The sequence below is a fragment of the Anopheles nili genome, chromosome 3 (assembly GCF_943737925.1).
Source record: "Anopheles nili chromosome 3, idAnoNiliSN_F5_01, whole genome shotgun sequence".
In the NCBI taxonomy this organism is placed as follows: domain Eukaryota; kingdom Metazoa; phylum Arthropoda; class Insecta; order Diptera; family Culicidae; genus Anopheles; species Anopheles nili.
In genome coordinates, this window is record NC_071292.1 from 28,243,600 (window position 1) to 28,267,745 (window position 24,146).

The window sequence follows — 24,146 nt, forward strand, 5'->3', positions numbered from 1 at the left end:
GAAGTCAGTCAGGAGGTCGCTTGTTGAAAATAAACGCTTCACAGAACGGATAAGAGAGACAGAGAGAGAGAAAAAACAACCGCAAAGACAAATCATTCCACGCTGGCTCATCAATGGTGCGGCTGACCCGCTGTCAGGCGCTTGCCAGCGAGTGATTGGCGATGGATCGCACGAATGCACCGGTACGCAAATAATAAACGCAACCGAAGCGGTCCTGAAGGATCGCGTTCGATCGCTCATCTTCCATCGGGAAGGGTCGGTTCGGACCCGTCCATTGGAGATTGTGTGTAAATAAGCAATTTGCTCTCTTAACGGGGCCCCTTTGGGTTGTGGAATCAATTGACGATTCGTTAAGGAATGGTCAGATCGCCAGGTTTCGTGCAATAATAAAAACCGATTCCCCAAACCGGGAACCCGGGACGAGCTCCCGGGGTCGAGTGAAAGGTGGTCCGCTCATTTGTTGTGCCCGTTTGTGCGCGTTTTTCGCTTTGTTGTTATAATGACGTTGCGTCGTCGATCGTCGATCGCTCGCCTGGGTTCAGTTCGTCCTATCGTTTGCATACGCTGCCCGGCGCGAGGCTGGTGGACTGACGGGTCCGAATGGTCCGCTTCAGGATCGGTTCGGAATGAAATTTAACCCTTTTTCGGAAGACGAAGCTGCGTGCGATCGAATATCTCAGGTTGTCCGCACCGCGCGACCAGTGACTGCAGTGTGGAATGCGTCCACAAGCGACGAACCCGCCACACCGCATGGAACGGGCTCGCACATGAGGCTTATGGTAATTTTCGCCACACAGTCGCAGGCCCATACTTGGCTGGTCAAGCGACCATTGGCGACCGTGGCGGGTATCCGGCATCGCCACCGTGACCCCGCAAACAGACGCACAAACGCAGCGGGGACTCGGCGCGTCCCCGGGTTCGGTGGTCGATAAAGTTTTGATATCTTCATTTCAGCCGGGGAAATAAATAAGTCATTTTATTGAGTACGAAATGGAACGGCGTCGTTCCAGCGCGGAGCTCGACCGCTGACGGAGTGTAAGGAAGCGCGCGAAACAGGCACGAATGGTGGGGAGGAAAAAAAAAACATTCACCGGTGCCAAGAAGCTTGTCCGATCGCCTGTACAGGCGCTCCAAGGTTGCTGCACCGCCCCGAGAAGACAGCGCGCCTTTATTGGTGTGTGGTGGAAGCCGGAAAAGGAGCGCGCATCGCATGCAAATGACAACATGCGGCTCGTCGCGCGATGAAACCGTGCCTTTATCCCGCAATCTATACGCCCCAAACGGCGGTGAGGATAGGAACTGTTAATCTGCGAACAATCCACTTCAGGCTGATGATCCTCCGGGGCGTCGATTTGCTGCGCCAATACCGCGTTCTGGTTGGTATCGGCGGGAAAGTCTTTCGATTGCTGACGCTAAATGACGATCCGCAAATGAAGATCGAACGGACGCCGGTAATGGACTTCCTTTGGGAGCGGTCGCTTCGTTCCGTGGTTATAACCGCGACGAGTCGAAAAAAAAACCTGAGAGAACAAAAAAATAAACAACGAACTACAAAACGGTGCAGCAAACTTTCGGAAAGGCCTTTCCTTCACCGCTGGGGCCGTTTGTCCTGCGCTCGCCATCTCGTAAAGCCTGATGAAGATGTAATAATGTGTTAAACATTATTATCTCGCTTCATTCGGTGCTTGTCGTTTAGGTTGTGCTCTTCCTGGATGCTCTTTTGTGGTTCGAGTTTGACCCTGCAATCGATGCGCTCGTGCATTGAACTTTTTATTGTTCGGCCATTGGGTTGAAATCTTTTCTTTTTGCTTCTTTCATTTTCAAGCAGAGTTGGCAGATTCATAAATGATTGCTGAGTATGCAGTATTTATGCTTTCTAGGCAGCATTTTAGATGAAAATTCAAATGATTCATACAACAGTGTAACACCGTGTTGGTCCTTAAACATTTCCTCTTCATCTTTCGTTCTCCTTTCATCTCCATATTCAAATTGCACTCTCCACAGCTCGAATGTGCACCGAATAGAGTGTACCCAAACGATCACCCGTTAGAGCCATTTCAAACAACCCACCAACCGAGCCTGTCGCAAAGGATGCATAAATCTGTCGCTACCTCCCGTCTGGTGGAGGTCTGGACGCAAGGCGAAACGATCATAATTCTGTCATAGCCGGCTGACCATTCATGGTGTTGGTCGCCCTCCTCGAACGCCTTCCTTTTCGCCACCACGAAGGGCAAGCTACCAGCGATTGCGTTGGAGTTCCGGAGTGTGAACAATTATCAGCACACACGCGGTTCGCAACACTTCCTTGTGGCTTGAGTATGCTAGCGCAAGAACCAACACACGAGAGAGCTGTTGGGTGGGGAATTTCCCATATCCTGCGATCACGGTAAGCGATCATTCGGCGATAGGGCGCGATCACCGGTTGGAAGGTCCGCACAAACGAGGAACGCTAGAATCCAGGAGTGAGATCTTGATCCCGCAACCGAACGCGCGCGCGCGCGCGTGTGGGGGGAATAAAATAAACAACAATTAATCTGACAGCGGTGCTAATAGAGCCAGAGCGAGAAAGGTTGCGAAACGTGCTGAAAGGGAGGCTGGTTGCGCGAGTGTAAAGGGTGGTTTTTTTTTTCGCGTTCGCGCGCACCCCCCATGAGAAGTGTGACACACCGAAAGGAGTCTTCCATGGTCCATGGTGAGTCGTGGTTCTAGCGGTTCCTCGTTCGTGGTCGCTTGAGCGCACACAATAAACATCCGCTGGCACGTCCTCCAGGCGTGATGAAGGCCTCGGACTCGGAAGGGCCCCCACGTGGAAGGGCAACACGCAAGACACGACACATCGCGGCTAGACAAAGGCGAGACTTTGGCGAGACATTGGTTGACGGGCTTGGAGCGCCAACACTCATCGCGGTCAGCAAAGAATCAGGCTGGTGCTTGGCGTTGGGTGCTGTCAACGGCTGGAAACGCGAACCCAGCGATCGTGCCATCGGGTGTCGATAGGCAGTCGTGCCCTTTTGATTGAGAAGTTGCCCAGGAAGGCATGACGACGTGCAGCAGGCGAGTGTTCATTCCGTAAACGATTAAAACGCGCGAGGTGTGATGTTTTAGAGCCGATAATCGAAGGATGTCGCAGAACGACGAAAGTGAAACGAGCTGCTTATCTGGTGCGGTCTTTTCGAAGGCGTGAAAGAGCCCATTGCTGGACGATGAAGCACTCGAATAAATCGCACCCTAATCGGGTAGCAAAATGGCAACGCGCAATTTTTATAGCCCGCTCCAGCGGTGATGATGAGCTGACGATGCCGATGCTAACTCGTTTCACTGCCAACGCTGGCTAATTGCCACCGAATGGATGCGCTCAACTGGCAGACCCATTCACGCGTGCATTCCATCGTACTGCCCCCGTGGCGTGCTGGAACGTTGGCAAATGGCAGAAAAAAAAACGTACAGTTCCGCTAGTCACATCACCATTAGAGTGGTCCCTCGTGGGCGATCAACGACTCGTGGGTTAACTGCGTCCATTGAGGTGCAGTTGCATCGGTTTCTTGTGCGGTATTGCTTCGACCGTTCGAACTAGCGGCTTCTTCGTGTGTCGCAAGTGCTCGCCGGTCGTAAAGACGGCTCGTTAAAACGCTATTGCGGCGCTCGAGCTACGAGGGAAATTTCACGCCACGGGGTTGAGCCGTAAAATTGAGCACCCAATATCGGGGCGAATTATCGGCGACATATAGGCGACCATTGGCACCTTGCTAGCACCGGCTAGATGACTCGTAATGGGTTAATTTGAGACTCAACCGGGAGAAGTAATGCAGCTGGAGTTGGGATCGGTGTAGGCAACGGTGTGCTGCAATTCCGCGGACCAATCCAGTTCGGACGTTCATTGAGACCACGATAAACGGTATCCTTAGGGCTTCAGGGAGCGAGATCATTCAGCACACCTGGGTTCGAACGATTCCGAGCCCTGATTGGCGTTCTGCAACCTTGGACACAAGCGTCTAATCTCTCGATCTTATCGCCGTTGCATGCTGGGTACTATTGCAAAGATTTGCGGTTCAATTACGAGCCAACGCCTACCGACTTGGCCGACTTAGCCTACGAAGCCAAAACTCGCTCGAATTCGACTAGCCACCACACGACCATAAACTCATAAATCAGCACGACCAGGGCATCTGCGTTGGAAGGGCACGTGAGGAACAAAGTACGCGGAATGGCTTATGGTTTAGGCTAATTTTTCATGCCGACCTTGCCCCCGAATTGCTGGCCTGCCTGAGCTACAGCTACAGCTTATCGAGGGTGGAACGAGCCATTCGTCATGCGATCGGTTCGAGGCCCGGGAGCCCACCGGAGGGCATCTCAATCGGGCGATCGCGGGCGGTCTGTGAGTGAAATATGACTGGTGGCAAGGTCAAGCCGTCGCGCGAAAAATCGCGACTGCCAAACCGAGCTCGCGCACTCCCAAAACCACCCCATAGCCAGGTGAGCTCGAGTGAAGGGCGGCAGATTGATCGCAAAACATGGCGCTCGGTATGCCCGGGAGCGTGTCCTGCGATCCATGGTTTGCTGTCGAGTAAATATGGCAGCCGCTTTAGGGCCACGGATTCAGATGTTGGTCAGGCGATACCTTAGCTTAGGGCTTCGTCAGCCTAAGTAAGCTTCGTTGCTTAGCCTTGCTTTTTTTTTTCTGGTGGCCACCGCCCGAAACACGCTTCACAGATCACCCGCCAGGAAGTGTGGCAATTCGATCGATGATGTGGCCACCACATACACGCCCGTGTGGCTAGCAACAAATCGTCACAAATCGTCCAACAGCAAAGGGGTTTGCTAGTGAGCCTTACGATGACGACATCGGCATCGATCAGAGCTCGCGGACTCGCGGTCTCGCGTGGAGGGTCGCTCACGTCAAGGAAGCGGATTATCGGAACGCGCGAATGTGCGCCTCGCACAGGGACAAAACAGCGACACGATGCGAACAGAGCGAAAGTCGGGAGATCGGTCCGGGAAGATATCGGTATGCGCGATATGCGCGCGCGGCCACGTCAACACGGCACGACAGCGTGTTGCTGAGTTTGCGGGCTGGGTCGAGCGATCGAACCGTTCCCGGGGCTGAGGGATTTAATCAACCAATCAACAAATGGACGTCGGGAGGCTTAATCCAGTGCTTGAAGCGAGTGCGGTTGCTGCTGCTGCTGCGAAGGGAACGTGGGGGCTTTGGCGCGCAGCAACAACAAGTCCGGAGTGATTAAATTGTATTTCGGAATGTTTGTATTTTCTGCTCGAACACGGGACGTTGGGCAATTCCGGCATCGGGGCGAGTGGTCGATTGCGAAACGATGGGATGGTTGGTCGTGTTGAGTGGAGAAGCGGCATTAGGCGCACCGAAGAGGTATTAGCACATGCTGCTTTGGTGCTAGAAGGGACCCTGGAGATAACTCGCACGAATGAAGTCGTTCCAGTTGTGGACGCTTTCGATTAGAGAGACAAATTGCTAGAAAGTACCGTGAGAACGGGCTAATGCGAGTGATCTTTGTCGATGATGTGTGGAAATTCGAAAAAGTAGCTCGAGTTGAAGGATTAAACCATATCTGGTCGCAAATGTATTGCATTCTCGTGACTTTCAAAATGATATGTATTCTTTTTACAGATTACAAGGCGTTTGCTACATCAAATAATTTGACAATTTATTTGTAGGCAGGAAATTTAAGATTGTATCTTAATTTTTTTTTATTTATTTATAAGATAAGTCTTCTGCCTCAAAACGCCTACAAGACAGAACATATGCTTTAAGCTACCCTCGATGAGGAGTCCTGTTATTTCTTATTATTAAGCAAGTAATAAATATTATTTATTTTCTTTTAATGACAGTTTTGACAGCAAAGTACGAAAAAAAAACCAGACATGTTAGCTTTCATTATAGCCCGGTGATCCAGAATACCTTAAATTGCTAAAAGATCCTGTGAGAAAAAAGTCATAACTCCTAAAATGGACTTTCTCAGCAGCATTGAACTGCTTTATTCTTTGACAGTTCTCACACACTGACGAAAATGGTACCACAAAGCGATCCCAACACCGATCGAGCTTCAAACAAGGCAGAGTTCAAGCCAAAGTCAAAGTTCCACCACTAACTGGACGGTGGCTCGCAATTCCCATCTCTCAAACCCACACTACACCATGCTACAATGTAGATGATGAACTGCGAACCCAAAACCGGCCCTCCCTAAAGGGCGGTAGCATCGGTGGAAATGTCAACGAAACCACGCAAACGATCGCAATTTATCGCACAACCCGATTCGTTCTCGGTTGCTTCTGCCCGATTGCGCAATGGCCCGTGACGATCGTGCGCCCAGGGATCCTTCTCGACGCGAAGAGCCACCAAAATGGTAAGGCGACAAACCTGTTGCGCACCGGGGGCGCGATAGACTTTGGCCCTACGATCCGGACCCGGAGTCAGCCTTTTTTGGGCCGATGATTCATACTCGCGATGCTGCCGGCGTTCGAAAGCGATGTCTCACGACACGCTCGGCTGCGACTCCTTCTAAGCCTTCAAAGCTAGCCGGCGTATACTCTTCGGTGGCACTTTTTCTGGTTTTCCGCGAAAAACCAAACACATGTTCGATTGTGCCGGCGTACGATCGCTAATTTGCATGCGATGCCGCCGGGATGTGAACGAGTGCGATGTTGCGATCGTTAGAGCCACGCTGCAGATAGTTTACATTGAATCGCCATCCAAAACGTGGGCCTCGTTGTTCTGCATTCCGATTTATTTATTGAATGAAAACGCCACACCGAATGGTTCTCCCTGCGGCTCATTCAGCGTAGAGAGAACCCGTTCGAGTGCAGTAGTTCGAGTGAAAAAAAAAGATAATGCAGTTATGCATCGCCGAAAGGGCCGGTTCCATCCCAGCTGGGCTCCGAAAAGTGCTAGCACCTCGCGAAGGTCTCCGTTGTGCACCCGGTCGATGCAATTGATTCACCCAGCCCAATGGCGCAAACTCAAGCGCACACAAATCGCTTCGGTTGAAGAGCCCCGGGTGGCTGGTTGGGCAGCAATTTATTCGCCCCCAGCCTCACAGCGATCGAAGGAGCACGGACGCTCGTGGATCCTATCGCTCCATATCTCGGGCGGGTTCTCGGGTGGTTCGCTAATGGAGCGACTTGAGGCTCCTCGAAACGGCACGTTGCCAAAAGTTGCGAAACCACTGAAGGTCGCGTTGGTCGCCCGGCACGATCGATGGGCTTTGCTGGGTCGTGCCGGGCAGCTGACTGAGTCACCAGGCAACCACAGAATGGGTTGAGCTCGTTCTCCGCTCGATGCATCCTAGCGCCGCGTGATGCTTGTTGAAGGAGCGCGAACGTAGAAACCGAAAGCCATGGCACACGAGCATGTAAGGTCCACATTCCAGCTGGTGTGAGTCATGCGACCGCAGTGATGGTGGCCAATGACTTCGTGGTGGTGGGGCGTAGTGCTGCGTTTTGGCTAGTTGAAAGTGATACGGCATCATTAGATCGAACGTGGCGGTCATTTGGCACCCGGTGTGACGTTAAATGGCGACAAGCGCTGTACTTGGGAATGAGTGCAAGCTCATGAGTGGTTGGGGTTTTCCCGTGACATTCATCACTCTTGGAAATCGATAGCAAGCTTGAGGCCATGTGCCTGCCTATGTGACTGAGGTACTATAAGATGAACTCTATGATCTTCATCTAAGCACACCATTGCATCAAAATATTGCAAACCAAACCACGATACTCCACAAGAGTAACATGTAACAAATCCGCATTGCGAGACTTTGTTTCACACTTACCGTTGGTTTATTAATTTTTGCAAATTTTATGGCGACTTTTCGGGTGCTTACTTTCGTTCGCGACTTACGATCTTTAATTTATTATTTCAAAATTGAAATGTTAATCGGCAATCAAAATGCCGCTGAGCCTTCTCCTCGCTCTATCCGTTGCGATCGCCTGGAAAATAACCTCTCCCGAGGGCTAATAGCGCTGGAGGGTGAAACGAATAAGCAAAGAAAAAAAAATCGCTCATTGACCGTTGAGCCGTTATCAGGTATTGGCTCGTAAAGATATCGGTTTCAATGAGAGTGGAGAGGCAAAAAATTAACCGCCCATAAAAATTCATAACCATGGATCAAAAGCCAACGCGACCCGGTATGCTCGGGCGAACAAATTAATCGCCCCAGTGATGCTGCGAGTGATCGGTTAATATCCGTAGCCGACAGAGATGGATAGAGGCATAGGTACGGAAAGGAAAAGAGAGATCAAACCCACTGAAAGTGGGGACGAAAGAAAAAAAAAATATCAAAAAAAAGTATGCAAGATACGCATAAAAGTAAATACCAAAAGCCAATCCACCGACTGACGAAGATAGCTCGTTTTGACGGTCCATCCCGATCCGCGAAGATCTTCGCGGGTTTATGGGCACGATCGCGAGTCCCACCCTTGTGCGAGCGACCAGTGAGGGTGACTGCCCAGTACTACCAGGCATAATAATCCCGAGCGGTGAGTGCGTGCGTGAGTGCGAGCGTTTTTGGGACGATCAATAATCGTAAAACCAATTTTATTGAGATATAAAAATATTGTTCCGAATTGTGCCCCGCTCTGTGGCCATTGTGTTCATCGGGTGGGTGGTGCAGATCGACGAGCGACGAAGGGTGGATCGGGGAAAAATCTCATCCGCGAGCCCGGGGCTCCCCTACGGGCTCGGCTACAAAACGGTTCCAATTGCGCGTCCCTGGAATTGATGGGCAATTTTAACGATCTTCCTGACCCTTGGTGGTCATAAGTTTGATTTTTTTGTTTGGTGTGTGTGTGTGTGTGTGTGTGTGCCACCCTCCCTACTACTTCTCTGGTGACATCGCCCCCTGGATGAGTTTCCGCTGGAGGTTTTGCCTGGCGATTGTTGGCTGATTCCGAGGATCGAACTGCTCTCCAAACTGTGATCCTGCCCACCCGGTGGCAGTCTTAATTCCGTAAATCTTTTTACGACCCCTCCTTGGGTACCAGGCATTCCCGGACGAAAGTTCGGGCCACAATTAACGGCGCTTCGGTGCAGCGACAGCACCCCGGCCTGGTGTCCCGGGTGGGTTTTTTGTCATGCCGAGTTTGTTTGCCAAACGTCCTTTTACTTGCAGTACGGCTTTACGGTCGGTCGCGCCATCAGAGATGATTCGCGGAGTGGCACCGACGGGGCGATGGGACATATTTCATGCATTATATGTGACGGGTGCGCACTTAATTTGAAGTTCACCTAGTGACAGATAATTGCGCACGGGGCGGAAAATGAGATCAGTTGGCGTGGTTGCTCCTTCTGCCGTCGCGCCTAAGTAAGACATCGATGGCACATTCGTTAGGGCCGCACCGGAGACGTTTATGATGGAGATCGCGCAAATTATGCAAACATAAACGTGACCAGTTTATGTGCGCGCGTAGTGGGGAAATATATTTTTAGGGTGCCGTGTGTGAGTGTGTGCTTTTTTGGGAAGGATAATTGTGTAAAAAAAAATGCACATCCGTGTGCGAATCGGCTGTTTGCATTTGGGTGTGGCAAAGTCGATCGAGCGGCAGGATTAAAAGGATAATAACGGGTGGAGTAAATTTAACGATCAGTAATTAAATCGCTTAATTGAAAAAGGTTGATTATTAGTTTTCTTTATTGAACAAATATGAGATCTAAACCGTATTTACCGCTCGTTAACACAAACTATCGAATACTCAGTTGTGCTTCAAGCATGCCTCTTAAAATTCCAAGAAAGTGTTTCTTTGAGGTTTGTTACATAGTTGTGTTGCTATTTCGATTTTATTTGAATGAAATGCAAACAAAAATAGACATAGCTAGGATGCATTATACATAATATTTAAAGTATGAAGCAATCTTTCATTGCATCGAATTTTTATAAGCAAAGTCTTCTCGTTATGCTCTGGCTGCTGTTGTCTTTTGTTGTAGTTTCTACAACGTTTGTGTAGATAAATAAATTGATCAAACGTGATGCTACTATTAGTAACATATATGACTACAGGCAATTCTCATCTTTTCATCCTGATGAACAGTATTCCATATATGTATTTTCGTATATCCCTTATTAAAATGAAGTGAGAAATCGATTCAGCAAGGCTGCTTTGAATATTTTCCTTTTTGTCGATAGAAGATGTGCAATTTCATCCCCATTTCAAAGCAGCTGCTTTCATGCAGCAAGCGTAAGCGTTGAAGCGAGCGTAGAGCGTCCCCGAGCAATCGCATCGAGAAAGCAATTACATTATATGGATAGCACGCGCAAAGATCGTGACAGGGCGTTAATTCGCTCCGTCCGGTCGAAACTCGATCGAAAGAAGCGCACGGCCGTCTACCGTTAGATACTCCCCAACGTTGGCCCACAGATGGTTTGAAACAACCGAGCATATTCACCCATCCCTTGAGGTTCGTCGCTTATCGTCATCGCCCAGCGCAACAAGTCTTTCGTATGGTCCGCCACGAAGTAGGTCCCAACGCGAGCCGAAATCGCGTGGAGAGGGAAATGAAAATAGTTTATTTTAGTTTGTTCCCTCTCGACTCGTCGGTATTATATTTCGTAATTAGTTTCATGCCGTCCGATTTGGTTTTTCGTTTCTCGCGACGCTCGCTCTCGGACGAACGTTGCACATTTTGTCAGACGGTGGCACGTGTGCGGTGCAGTTCGATCGACCGAGGATACCAAAGTAGAGCTGGCAGTAGGGCTCTCGTCTGCGCCCTTAGCAAACAGAACCCTTCCCTTTCGAAGGTATGCTTCCACCGTGGTGAGGCGGTGCAGCAGTCATGTTTACACTAATGTGATCGGAGGGAGGAGCAGGAACATAAATTTAGCCTCTCGCCCAGCACCTCGTGACGGCACGTGATGGTTCGTGATGACGAGCACACGCTCGTCGAACGGGATCGAGAGCGCGCGCGCGCCCGCGCGTGCAAAAGGGAGCTCATTTTTCATCTACGCCGAAACCCTCCTGTCAACGCCCGGGCCAATGGTGCACGCAAGGAAGCAGCACATCCCGTCAGTTGGTTCGTCGATAGGCGATATTTGTGCTACTTTGTTGACTGATAGGAGCTCCAACGAGGCGTTCGTTTGTCTAGCGCCTTGAATTGAGGCAGCTGATTTCACTTCCAGTGGATCTCCTTGCAATTGCGTTTGCTACTACCAGGTGGGTATCTTTTAGATTGATAATTGATAGCAATTTTGCCGCCGGAGGAAAAGAAACGGCCTTCTTCTATAATTACGCGCGCGCTTATTCCATCGAGATCGTTAGAATCGGGTTTTAGGCACAAGGTTTTCCTCATACAAAGCGATATTTCTTGTACGTTTTGCGGGAGAAATAACAGTCCGATCGATTGATGGCGTACGTTTTCTTATTGATTTACCGAGTTTGTAGCTTAAATTGAGCTCATATATAACTTTTTCAAGCACCAAAATCCTCAACACCAAAACCGAAGCCGCCTCTTCATTAGGTCGAGATGCATCAGCTGTGGACTAATGCGGGAAACGACCTCGGTCGGCACCCAGCGCAAAACAACTTTCACTGTCGTTTTCACCGGCCCAAAGCAATCCACCGAAAGGGACCCACGGGAAAGATCCTTGAGACTTTCGAGCCAGCCACACCGAAAAAGGCAAAAATGTAAATTTCATCCAAAATGCGACTCCCCGTTGCAAGAAGATATCAATCGTATTCGTTCGGCGTAATTGGCCGCTGTCGCTGGGGTTTTGTTTCATTTATTCTGGCGTCCTGCTGTCCTTTCTCTCTCTCTCTACTTCTCTTTCAATACCAAAAAGGAGACGACTCGACGGCAGAGGAACACTCCTGTCTTCTACACCAGCTGATATTTCCTCTTGGTCGGGCGTTTGCTGGCAAAAACGACATAAAAGGATGCTGATTTTGGTGATGAGATATTGAAATTCTCAGGCTCGAGTCCCTCTTAAAAAGGTCCCACCGCTGATCCTTGGCAGCCAATCGGCAGCATCAGGAGCGCATAGCTTTTGGTCCTCTTTCACACCAGCCCACCACCAGCGAGCCACCGTGCGGTGTAGCAGCTCACTGTTGGATTTAATTATTTGCAGAACTCTCGAAATATGCGACACATCCCTATGCAAGCGATCGGGGCGAAAGGTTCCTTTCTCTTGCTGAAATGAATTTCATATCCACACCCCTATTTTGGGAGTTTTCGCCGACCACATGAATCCTTTTGCTCCCATGACAAGGCCTGTGAATTCTGCCGCGGAAGGAATGATGTGACACGACGCTCGATGTCTTCGCAGAAGGATTCGCAGAACTCGCCGGGTCGTCCGGGCAGTTCACGGTGTGTTTGTTTTGTTCTTTCCCGCGAGCGACACGGTTGCAGACCGGTTGGTTTCGCTTATTTCGTCCGGTCCCGTGCCGGTTTTCTTTTCGGCGCGCGGTGGTGATGTGATTTAAGACGGTGATGTACCATCAACGGTCGATGGAAGTCATAAATTATGGAACCAGCAGGGAATGTCGCCCGCTTTGCCGGGGCCAGGATGGACTTTCGCTTTCGCGAGTATTGGCGCGAGATGGGAGGCGAAAAAAAAAGGACATCAAACAGACGCTCCCGAAGGGAAAGGTGAACCCCGAGGCGAGAATACCAGCAATGGTTGGCTGGTTTGTGACTTTTTGGGGTACAATGTGGCTAAAGTTTGTTACTTAGTGTGTACCGTAGCTGAAAAATTATTCAACAGAACTGATAATTAGCATGAAAATCATAGGCATTACAAGCGCCTTGGATCATTTTTAATTTGTTCAGTAGGTGTTCGAATGGTGAAATAATTTATCGAATATTAAAATAACACTTAAAATTGCTTTTACAATCCTTAAGTAGTCCGAACTGAGGGCATCTGAGTAGCTGATCTGAAGTTGGAACAGAAAGTCTTTAAACAAATGCGCCTAGAGTTCCTTAATACCGTCATAAAACTTTTCATTTGTTTGCACACCGTTTTACGATCAATGACGGCGTAAAATCAGAGCTATTGCCATCAACTTCTCAATTGAGTACCTTCTCATCCCGATCGATGCCGCTACGATGTGCTACGAAAAAAAAACCTTCATCCTGCCAAGCGAGCTGTCCCTTTGCCAAAGGATAGACGATATGAGTGGCACAGCGTAAAAAAAAAACTCCCAAGCGCGTCCGTGCCTGCGCACAACTGCAAACCGATGCAAATAGCGAACGGTTACGATTTCAATATTATTTACGGCCATTTACAACGGCGAATGAACGCTCGATTGCGTTTGATGGCATATTTATTCCGCTGCCCGGATAGCCACTTTAACGACTCCATTGACGCACTTGTGGGAGTGTTTATTTTGTGTTTTTGTTTTCAAATCAAACGCCAATCGTTGCACTCGCGCCAATCGCACCGTTGCGAGGAATTATCAACCACGTGGATTATTCGCGCGCAAGCCATCGCATTGGGGTGCAAAATTTATTATTTTATTACGCTAAAATGCACCCCTTCGATGACGTGCGCGGTGCATCTGGGCGCCGATTCGAGCCGGCCCCTGTTTCTGGGTAGTGTGTCTTTTTCTGTCACTCTCGCCAACGTCCGTGTGCTTTCGATTTCCGCATCCCCACACGGTGGATTCTTTTCCGACGGTCGCTTTATGAGCCTGACAAGTTTATCTCCGGCACCGCGACAGCTGCCCACGATAGTTCGCCTTCGCGAAGAATGTGTCAAGCAGCGGGTAAGTGAGCCTTTGCCTTGGGCGTCTCGTGCACGTCTCGGCCCCATCCGTCTCGGCTCGCTAGTCTGAGCCTGCAGTTAGACGCAGAGGTTTCGACCGAGGGTCACTTCGATGGGGTGTCAAAGAAGTTCAACTACTTGGTGGGCTCCTTGGCGGCCGTACGTACCTTGCCGCACCCGGTCAGAGTTGACTCAATCCATGGCGATGCCCACGGAGGTGACCAATTGCACCGCGTCGTAAATCTGCGTATGCACGAGGTGCAAGCGACGGTTTCGCGGTTCATGGCTCTCGCGCTGCAGTCCGGTCTGGGGCACTCGAGCCACTCGATCGCGCTCGATTATTATTAATTTAATCGTACCGACCTGCGTAATTTCCGCTCGATTGCGGACCGCTGTCTGGTGCGGCTGATTAATTGCTTTATCATCGATTCGCCATCATCCGGGCTGGGTCGAGATCGCGATCTGTTTCGGTGGTGGTTGAGCTGGGAAATCATGCCGACGAGGTTCGAGATTGAAACGCTACGATTTTTAGAGCAATTCCGCGATCCTTGTGAAGGTATTTGGGTTCGAGCAAGCGAAGTTGTCTTTGTTTTTGAGATGGGAATGATTTGTAAAAATTTTATTTGAAGCATTCTACATTGCATTGGTATTTGAGCAAAAATTAAAACCGTGAAATGTAGCTTTCATTTGAGCTATAAAACACGATTAATTTACAGCAACCATTGATTGACAAAAGGAAACCATAAAGAGGTAATTATTTTGCGTTAAGATTGAAAGGGTCTAGTGATTGAAGTGCTCTTTGATGATTGAGTTTAAGATTAATGGTGGGTTCTGTTTCCTTAATTCAACAACCAACTCACAAAACGCCTTTCATTTGCGTATCACAATAATAGCAATTTAATTGGTGTTACTTTTATATCCCCTTGGCATTTTGCGGTGAGCTTGCAATGCAACGCAAAGCAATGCTATCGCTTGCTTCTCTGGAATTTCTGGGTGCTACAGAACTTCCATACATTACGCTATAAGGTAACAAATAGGTAAATGTTAGATCAAATAGCGATCCCTGCGTGATACGGACACGATACTAATACGCTTTAAACCGTAAAGAGGCTTATGGTTATGTCGACCACGTCCGTGCTCAAACGTACACCCGGGAGAAGCTAATCCTTTTAGTCCAACCACAGTGAAGGCGGCGTGTATGGCGAAAAAGGAATATGCATCTTAAATTTTAGCGCATTCCAGCGTCATTTCGAAACGAGATTAAGCACTTGCCTGAGACCAGGAAAGTAGGTTCAAAACGGAACCAACAGCGCCTTTGAAACCCATCGGTGTCAAATCACTTATGACCGTAACAAATCGCGCCGGAACGGGCTAGCTTAGTGACCGATATAGCTGCCACAGCGGTGCGCTTCCCGAGTAGAAGAAATTACCGTACATCAGCCCCGCATTGCAGTCGTTGGGCTGATAGAGCAGGAATTCGCTGCACGCCGCGTGATCTTAAATGGGAAAGGTTTGGGCCAGGTTGCGGATGATTCGAGCCTGCCCGGTCAGTTCTCTAGTGCTTGCGATGTAGCGGGCGGTCTATCGTGGTGCAAGAACTGTTCCAGGAACGCACACTGATCGCGGTTCGCATGCTCTCCTTGATCAGCTTGTGTTTGAGTGAAATAATCTTTTCTTTTCTTTTTAAACCTAGTAAAAATTACATGTGTAATGATGGTCTTCAGAAAATGTAGTTGAATTACGATTGAATCTACTCCTATAGTGTCCTTATTTCGACCACCACGACGATCACCCTCATCCATAGTGCACCCTAAGGGCAGTGCAGCCTAAGAAGGTGGAAAAAGATTTACTTTTATTACCGGTCACGTGATAGATATGTTTATGGCAGATTGAATAAAAGTTAATTGAAAAATTGTTGCTCTTCATGAAGACATAAATCTTCACCTTTGGCACACATACGATGGTTTGTGCTGCACGACGTTTTTCTCGCTGTACCAAACCAAAGATTAGCTAGGTGATGGTTCTTCTGCATTTTTTGTTGCAAATTTCGTCACAAAACTCAAACAAAACGCTTGTTTGACTAGCACCTTTTTGGTGGCATGTCACCAGGCGAGGTTGAGCAGGAAAAAAAAGTCGTTCTTCCTCCTGCAAGCATGGAGTTCTTTGTGTTGCAGATCACTGTCGTGTCCTGTTGCTCTCTCGTGTCCGACTTCTCTGCCCTGCCCTGTGTCTAGCGCTAGTTTTTCTTACCGCACCATCCCCGTAGAACGCCGCTGACTGCAAACCAGTTCGCAACATCGCGAAATACTATCAACATTAACGGATTTACAAGTTTTCAGCATTTCGCTCCGATCGCGTCGATCGCTCCGGCCGCCTCACGCGACCCTTTGCGGCCCACTTCACCAGCCGAAGGAGGCCACACTCGGCAGTCCTGCGCGTTTCGTTTGGAATAATTTATATAATAAAACCGACATTAGAAGGGCAAACGCCCATGCCCGAGGCGTAGTAGATTGTAATTTAAAGTGTATCGCGTTCACTCTTCACCGTGGCCTCCATACGGGCGTGTACGGGTCTCCGAGCCATTGCGTCCAGCTCATGTGTGTGTGTGTGTATGTGTGTATGTACACACACACACACACCGCTACGCCCCGCATGTACGCCACCAGATTCGACGCGACGATCGTGCGCATCGATTCTATCCCCCGCTGGCGCCTCACTCTCGGAGGGCTGCCTAATCGATCGAAGAGCCACAACCAGCGATCATCAAAGGGTACGCCAGGGTCCGTCTCGCGCGTTCACGGCCCGCGGGTCTAGGCCTAGCTCGTGCGCGTCTGGCAGTCGCTGGTCGCTGGGAAGGCGTGATGGCGTGAGGCGATGTATGTTTTCGCTTTCAACCGATCAGCGAAACTATGACACGGCGATATGCATACGGCTGTGGAACGCGCGCGCTGGCTTTTGGTGCGCTGGTTTCTCTTGGTGGCCTCTGCGATATGCACGCCATCGTTTGGAACGCGCGCGACCGGTTGGAGGTGATCCTTAGGCGATCGCGGGCAGGCTCGATGCGAGTCCGCAACTCCTGCGGCGTTGTTGCTCTGCCACCCGCACGCTCATCGTCGGCCTTGCCGAGTCGTGGCGGTCTAGGGATCTTGTGTTTTTTTTTTGTTTTGCTTTGCAAGTCGAGTTCTAGCATTAAACCAATGGTGAGTTTTATGTGGTTGAAAATTGGAACATACCTTCTCGGGGTTTATATGCCATTGAAGAATATTTGACAAGTCGTGGCGAAGAGTTAGTGGGTATGTATATGCTATAGGTTATGATTGTAGGTCAGATATGGTGTAAACTATTCATACTAACTTTTAATAATGCTTTGTACTGAACGATTTGAATGTGAGCAGAGTTTATCATTTCATTTGTTAAAATAAGACAAAAAAACACTAGACCCGATCTTACTAGGAATAAATTAAAATCAACCTAATACAATAGGATGAAAAATAGGTACAATCAAGCTGCTTTGAGACATTATTTTAGTGTAAAATTAATATCATGCTTGAAATGGTGAACTTTTGGTAAAATCGTTCCATTCCAAAAATGAAAACAACAAGCAGGCTTTCATTTTTCAGACCGAGAAATTGATGAATTTTAAAATTCACATAATCACACCAGCCAATAATGCTCCCGCAGCACCGTCGCTTTGTTGCGTACAGACTTTACAAATGGCGTCCATTGCAGTGATAAGAGAGTGCGCACCAAAAGCAGCATGCATCTGAGCCATCGCAACAACGTTCACGTAACAACTCCTCACGCTGAGCCATGGTCTCGTGCCGCGAAATCGGCGAACGTCGGCGGGGATGAAAAACCGAGAGCGAGTGCAAGATTATTTGCCTATCGTCCTGTGTTCGCGCGAGCATCGGCTTATCAAAAGGTTCGCCGCCACAGCCCGGGCACCAAACCGGCCTGCCAATCGAGCCGTCGAGGTGCAACAACGATAAACGGCTGGTCAACGCTTTCACGGCAGGCCAACGGCGTACGGGTACACCGTGGACATGAAAATGAACTCTTCCATCTTAACACCGGAGTTTGCTCGCGATTTAACGCTTTCAAACCATGGGCAAACTGTAGCCGCCGCGTGCCGCCGAGAGGCCGCAGGGAAAGCAATTTAATTTTTCTAATTATCTCTAATGTAATCAACCGCCCGCTGGATGGAATTGAGGATCGCGCACGGGTGCTTATGGGTGCGAGAATGTGCTAAACTGCGTCACGAAGCCGTCGGTGGCCGGTTTTCCGGTGCAAGCTGGCGTTGCTGGGTTTTGATTAAATGCACTCATGCTGAACGCCCGGAGAGAATGCTTGGTACGAGTGCACGACTTTTGCCACACTGTAGTTCACCGGTTTTGGGGGTGGATTTTCAAAATTAATCGCTCAACGAACGGGTTTCATACGATGCTCGGGATCATACAAAGTCTGTGATCCATAGTGCAGGCAAAGAAGCTTTATGTACTGTTCATTTGACGAAAGTGACTGAGTGCAATTCGATGTTGGTGGTTTGCTTGTTAAATAAGTTAAGGTTCCTTTTACAGCAACAGTTCCGCACGAAACACTCCCGCCAACGAGCAGGGCATGGAATTTCATAATGCCCATTTTATCGGTCGTAATTATGTGCAAATCACGCCATTCGCACCTCTGAAAGAGATTTTCCTAAATTCTGCTGCACAAAATAACCGCCATTCCAGCGAAGGGAGCCACTTTAAGCGCACGACGGGCGCGATTAATTGTGCGGCGTCGTGTGAATCAAAAAACAAAAAACCAAAGCAACCTCCCAGCACCGACGAGTTATTGGGCCGCACCCGAAAAAGTACGGCCCTTTTTTCGAGCCCGAGGAGTCTGATTTTTTTTTCTCTCTCGGCGTTACGTACGGCGTGCAGCGAGGGCTCGCCTCGCACACCACATGTATGATGAATCTTCTCGCCATCAATTAAAATTGCACTATTTATCTTCCGACAGGGGACCCGGGGCCAGTTCTGGCGAAACGCGTGAAGCCGATGCCAGAAGTCGGAATCGCCCAGGCCGCCTCCATGCGAGATATCATTAAAAATGGTCCCGATAGGGGTAGTTATCAATTTCCTTATCTTTTTCACCGCTCGGACCGAGGGCTCGCAGGACGGCATCGCGAAAGCTTAACAAGCCCGTGACGAAGGTGCCCCGGTGCTGGAGCAGCTTCAGGGGGCTCGGTGCACAACCGAAACCACCGAAACCACCGAGACGCGTCCACCCGGTAATGCCGAAAATTAATTGACTCAATCCGACAAAACAAATTTACCGAAATCAAAGCCCCAGACCGAGCCGTAATCATCCGATGCGGGGCGATTTTGCAGCTCCTCCCACTGGCCGGTGGGTTGGCCCTCGAAAAGGGCTCAAGAAAAATATGAAAACATTAAAAGGTAGCCGCCGTCGAGGGTGCACACACACACACGCACGCACGGACGCATACACAACAGCACACGGGCTCGAATGCAGGGCTCGTTATTAAATGGTCCGAAATTCGTCCATGGTTTCGGTTGTAGCGAGAAAACGGCGGCAACGCGCGATGCACTCCGCGGAGACTTGAATGCTCGCTCAAGCGAGAAACCGAGCCGGTTGGGGCAATAATTTCTTCATTCCAAGCCATTTCGGCACCGGGATGGAACTGGGATGCGCTTCAAATGTCCCGCTCTTTTGTTTATTCTGCCCGTTTTTTTTTTTTTAATGGAGCACCGCAGAGGAAGCTAGAGGGGCCTAAATTTGTCCTCCCTTGGGAGGGTCCGAGGTTGGACTGAAAAAGGGCGCATTTATTTCGCGACCAAATGGACGCAAAAATTGCACCCAAGCATCGCTTACTTTAATCGAAGCCATTCGTCTTGCGCAATAAGGCAATGGCTTGGAATGAAGACGCGCCTGGTCGCGGTAAAGCGCATCGAAAGCGCAACTCGCGAGAATAGAGTGCGCTTCAGGTTTACCTGATACCGTGCGGTTCAGATTCATTTTTTGGCGGAAGCTTTCACCGATGAGAATGCGATCCCTTTCGCTGACAGCGATGTCCTGAGCCGACAGCAATCGTGGCATCGCCTCAGGGGCAACCCGACAACGTCCGGGTGTATTGTTTTTTTTTTTTGCTTCCCATTTCAGAGACTTTCGCTCTCAAACGAACGCCAGCGCATTCAATCATCGAGCCGTTGAGACAGGGTCCCAAATTAACCGCATTTCGATTACGATAATTCGTGGCCCAAGCCGCGTGAAGGTGGATCTCGGGGAGGATTGCAGGTTGATCGGCTAAGTGATTTTTAATTGCCTCGAACTCAACGCAACCTTCATTCGCCACGGAGTCGTTCATTGTTCTGGCGTCATATTTGAAATTAGATACCGAGTGAACGCGAAGGGAGCAGCGTTTTGGGAGGTTTTAGGAGGCCAGAGTTGTAGACACTATCGGCGCGGAATGATGGCTATCCTTCAAGGCTGCGATTGTGATCGTAGAGCAGTGACTGGACCTTCAAACGATCCATCCAGGATTCGAGAAGCTGATCGCGGAGAGCTCGCGATTCCGATCCAACGATAACGGACGTGCTTTAGCGTTTCTGTGACAAGGTCCTGCCGACAGACACCGTCTCCGGTCATGTCAGGGATCGCAGAACATGGATCCAGTCGGCTGACTTCCTCATTCTAAGCCACGCTCGAAACTCGACCCAGAAGGATGTAGTTGGGACCCGGTTTGCGTTCGATGGCGACCGAAGCTGCTGGGATGAAGAGAAAAAAAAATGTGTATCGCTTAGCTGGAATTAGACACGCCACCACCTTCGGCTGCCATCAGAAACGGTCGCGAACGCGATCGACGAGTCATGCTACGCTCCAGTTTGATTAATCGGTGTTGACGGCCGAGAATGCGGACTTTGGCGAACGACACCGGATCGGTTTCTCGGTACCCGAAGCGATCAGCAGCGTCAGCTCCGGATGCTTTATCACTGGCATCAACCTATCCAGGGCTACTGGCAGGGTACTGGCAGGGTAGCCTGCCAACTACACCGGCCGGGTGGAGTTTCCTACCAAAAGGCGCCAGCATCCGGATCGCTCGCGTATAGAGGTCGACCCGCTCGACGAGGATCGTGTCTCGGAGGTCCCAGCTGGCGTGCCGGATCCGTAAATCATATCAAAAACAATCAAATGCCGCTCGCAGCCGTATTCAAATGCCGTCCCGGACTGATTTTCTAATCAGCGCGAGCTCAACGCATGGCGGCCCCAGAGCGTGAATCGCACGTCACGCGCCCACGACGGGGTACGCGACACACGTGATACGGAAGCCGTGACAAGAGCGCGGAACGCGAGGTGAAAAGTGAGCGATTGGTTCGGCGGGAGCATGGAACATATCTCGGGAAGGTGGCAGGTGGGAGAAAAAAATGGACCGGACTCGCTGAAACATCGTGTCCAGACGCTATGTAGTGCATGGTCAGATGTCCAACTCGTTCCAGGGCGAGCTGCCTTGGGAGCAGAGTGTACCTTCACCTGCACGACACGATCGTGAACCTGACACAGGGCAAGCGGGCGAATTATTCGAATTGGATCGAAACCAAACTGATTACAGTGCGAAGGTACAGAAGCGATCGTGGTGGTAACTCCGGGAATGCTTTGAAAATTTTTGTAGAAAATTAAGTTAAGAGCATCGGTTGAAGAAAAACTTAAAGAAACATTTATCTTTGATATTTCAAAACAAAAAAAAATCGGTAGGTGTAGTGGTAGGAAAAATAAAGGCCATTTTATAGCTGGGCTGTTTCATATGAACCCAGTTTATCTACGCACTTTTTTATTATTGAAATGCATTCGATTTGCAGCCTTTGAAAAATGAAAATGATAAAAACAAAGGAAAATGTGTCAATTTTTATGAAATATTTAGAGTGGGTTAATTCTATTTTCTTTGACAAATTCACGGTACATTTGATTTGATAAATTCCCGATCAGAACCATGTACCTTTTCGACGGTCTTAAGCTTTTCTGCATTGTGCAGGGTCAGGGTTGCTGAAAAACCTCCCACGATCAACTTCAGCCCTCGCCACAAGCGAATGATTCATGAGTCGAGAAAAAGCAACAACACGCACACTCACAGTTTGCCAAAGTGCTCGCGATCACGCTGCACTTCTCGACGATCATTTGCATTGGCGGATGTCGTTGGTGGACAAAGGCTTGATCCGTCGCCGGCAGCTGCTATCGGGTGTTAGCTTCGAAACAGCCGCCACAGCCGTTCGAAGCGCACGACAAGCCGACCAAGAATGCGGACGCACCGGCGTCTCGAACCAGCCGGAAACCGGCACCACGCGACAAATTTAATTTTTGCCAAGCAATTACCAACCACCGTGCATATTAATCAACACCCTTTGGTAAGTTTGGGGCGGTGTCGGGCTGCTGATCGGCGTGCAAAACGGCCTCCCAGGATCAGCAACATTGTAGCACACGCGCGACCGTTATTTTAATGCCCAACCACCGGTTCGAAGGACCGTCCACCGGAATCTAATGGAAACACTTCACCAAAGTCATCGATCATACTTATGCGGGGACAGCTCGGTGGTGGGATTGACCGCGGGGATCGATTGGTTATTGGGGCAGATCAGTGCCAGGGAGGTCGTTATGGCTTGTAAACCTGAGCGAGTTTGTAATAAAGCCGTTAATTAAGCCATTGCCACTGGAAGAGCCGGGAGCAGGCGCGTAATTGATCATGATCAGGATGATGGCGTGACATGAGTTATGGCGCGTCGCACCCATTGACAAACGGTCGGGAGTATGAATGTAAATTTTAAGACAATAATTCAATCCATCTGCCACCTCGTGAAGCTCCACGCCAGCGGGTTTCCCGTGGTCCGTCGGGAGCCACGGCCGAGTGTTTCCGCAAGCACAACGAAACGATTCTCCATTTTCCCTGGACCGCGTACTGCCGCAATCGTAAATTCATACGTTCCGGACAAAATATGACCCAAACGATCGGTCGCTAGACAATAAGTGGCCCAGGCCACAACGACGACGCTAGGGTTGATCGAGCACGGGCTCCATATGCAGCCAGCCTGATCTAGGTTGGTGAAGATCGCAAACTAGATCTCGCGATGGCAGAGTGTACTGGCTGCCCATGATTCGTCTGCCCATCGCAAAAAGGAAGCACCATTCGGAACGGTCGGCTGTACCATAAATTGGAGCTTTTAATATCGTCCCGTGCATCGTAAACATTGTAAGATTTTCTTTTGTTACCGTGGCGCGTTTGATCGCCACGACGGGCATGGCTCGCGATGGGCGATGACGCGACCACGTGATCCGTGCGATAAAACCCATAAGTTTTGCGCCAAACTCCTCCGCACAAGCACAACGCATGGGTGCGCGCGTGCTCGAGAGCTTGAAGCCCAACCTGGGAGCCTGTGGCTTAAGTGGCTATCTGTTGCGTCTCGGTTGCGCTGGCCAGCAATAGCAATTCAATTGAATAATCTAATAACGACGGACAAGCGACCCGCGTGGCCACGCTAGACCACGAGTGGGATCGAAACGGGACCCGCGCATAGGCGAGCGCGTTGATAAAACAATATCGCAGAAATGGGGGAAAATATTTCGACGTTCCCGACGTCGCGGACCGTGGTGTGGCAATAAAATCGAACCACCGCGCGCTAGGATACGCCCTTTTTGCCGGGACGACAGTATCGCAGCGTTTATCAGCGCTGGGCAGGATACATTATGGGTCGCGATATGGTGGGCGGCTCGAGAGTAGCGTTCAACCCAGCAGGAGACCCGCGAAGAGAGCTGCCGGAACTGGCTTACGCAGGGAAGGGTATTTAACATAAATAAAATTTTCCCGACTACTTGTACCGCTGCGATTTCTATTGCCACATCTGTTTCGCGGTTCCTATCGGGTGGAGAGATTTCTATCCACCCAGAGGGGGAAAAGAAATGTTTGTTCAAGGAAATGAGAAGTTCTTGTAGGGCTTGGAATAATTGTATGTTGTTGGAAGATTACATTAACAAGTTTATAAAATACTCATTGTATTTAAGTGAAAGTATAATTTTATATTTCAAAGGCTTCATCAATGTATTTATTTTTGTTATTATGTTTTTGTTTTATTTTTATTATAAACTTCATTTTCCTCCTTTGTGAATGCGCTTTTGTGACAACTTTTTTCGTGCATTGTGATAATCTTGCATCATTTTTCCCACATAAAAACCAACCGTGTCGTGCTTGGAACGCGTAGGAATCTGAACACGGCAAGGTAAAAGGGCCCATGCGATTGATAACATTAAGATACGAGCGAATGCAGCCTCCACAAACCGACCCCCGTAATCGCCATCCCGTAAGGTATGCATTTTGCGTTTTTGTTTCACCAAATGAACCCTTTTACCAATCACCAACCGATCCCGCGAGGTCCCGCGATCTGATGA